General features: G+C 37.8%; 1 non-coding gene across 1 annotated transcript; it reads left to right on the plus strand.

The window, feature by feature from the left end:
* The first annotated feature begins 1,014 nt into the window (after positions 1-1,014).
* On the plus strand, positions 1,015-1,119 carry LOC141496763 (U6 spliceosomal RNA). Its single transcript, XR_012471159.1, has one exon. It is a non-coding gene; the product is annotated as a U6 spliceosomal RNA (small nuclear RNA).
* The last annotated feature ends 767 nt before the right edge of the window (positions 1,120-1,886 follow it).

The following is a 1,886-nucleotide window of genomic DNA, read 5'->3' on the forward strand; positions in this document are numbered from 1 at the left end:
TCCTCTAGTAATTCCTGTTTTGCTTTGATAATTAGCTCAAACACTACCTCTTGTATACATACAATAGACACACATATATATGCGTGTATGCATATACATATATATATATATATATATATATATATATATATATATATATATATATATATATTGCCTTATCTTATCTTCTAGGATCCTCTCCTCCAGAGGGATCTTGTATCTATCCTTCTTTGTAGGTGATATATGTGTGTATAAATACATAACCCATATGGATATACCCATATTTATATACATAAATGTACATGAGTGCATTTGTGTATAAATAGTCTCCCTCGTGCTTAAAGAAAGTACTGGTGGACAGCTCATATCAAGATCAAATGTGATGGGGCTAATTTTGTACAAGACTCAGGTGTCTAAATCTGCAATGCAAGGAAGGAATCCAGACTAATCCTGTGCCCTCATCAAAGACCAGTTTAGTGAAGTAATCAAAGGCAAGGTCCATACTTGAGCGACATAACAACTAACATTTTAACAGAGCATTACAGTTCACAATGCACTTTACAGCCCATATCATACTAGATCTTCAGAACAACTTTATGAGAGGTGTGTAGAATAAGTATCCACATTTTGCAGATGAGAAAACTGAAGCACAGAGAATTAATGACATCTTAATGGTCACACAAAAAGTGGCAGAGCAGGGATATAAATCCAAATTCAAATTCCAATATCCATTTCTGTTTCAGCTCTCTCACAAATGCTTCTCATCATCAAAGGGATAGTTGTCCTGAGATGCGATCACCATCACAGAAATCCAAAGAGACAGTTAGTTACTGCAGCTTCGGTAAGAGGTACGGTTGGAACGATGTATTGGAAAGAGGAAATTGCTTTCTTTTGTTTCGCATCCTATCTGTCTGAGCTGGAGATGAAAGAAGTCGAAGCCAGAGTATGACTGCTAGAACCAGGGGTCAGGTCATATTAGCAAATGACTCCCATGAGCTAGACCCAGCTGCCACACCCTTTTAAAATGGTGGCATGGTGCTCGATTCAGCAGCAGAAATACTAAAACTGGAAAAATAGAGAAGATTAGCATGGCCCCTGCACAAACATGACACCTAAATTTGTGAAATGTTCCATTTTTTTATTCTCTGGATTCATTTTTGTCAATAAAAGTGTCACAGTGGTTTTCTTGTTTCTGGTGCTCTCAAATAGCCAATTTTCCCTGGAGAATTGGCTACATATTCTTTTTTGTCCCACATTGATTCACAATATGTGGCTTAAGTCTACATCCTGGACATTTATTAGGGAAGGAGACTCAGCAGTAGTGTGACTAATGTCCAGACCAAAAAAACTCCTATAATAATAGTAATACATAATACTTTATATAACCCTTGAAAGTTTCCCAAGTACTTTATATACATTAAACTTATTTGATCCTTACAATAATCCAGGGAGGTAGGTACTACAATTATCCCCATTTTGCAAATGAAGAAACTGAGGCATAGAGAGGTTAAGTGACTTGCCCAGGATCACACAGCTGGTAGAATTTGAACTCAGGTCTTTCTGACTCCAAGTATTAATCAGGAAAAAAACTAATCAATCAGGATCAACTGGTTCTAGCATTACATTTTACCTGTTGAAATCAGTAATACTCCCAAGGCCATGGAAACCATGAACCACAGCCCCAAATTTCCCCAGTGGAAGGGCCAGGAAACTTGGTGAACCTCAAACCACCTCATAGATGATTCTCACACTAAAACATTTCTGTTTCTGCTTTTAGAAAGGCTACACAGTCTAGCAGCTGTGGACCCTAGACACTATAATAGGCATGCTGTTGGCATCTGTCTATAAAAGTGACCAGCCTGGTCAGGTGCTAGGGATTCAGCTAAGAATGTGTTTTCAGGACCTTT

This window comes from Macrotis lagotis, chromosome 8 (genome assembly GCF_037893015.1).
Source record: "Macrotis lagotis isolate mMagLag1 chromosome 8, bilby.v1.9.chrom.fasta, whole genome shotgun sequence".
NCBI lineage: Eukaryota > Metazoa > Chordata > Mammalia > Peramelemorphia > Peramelidae > Macrotis > Macrotis lagotis.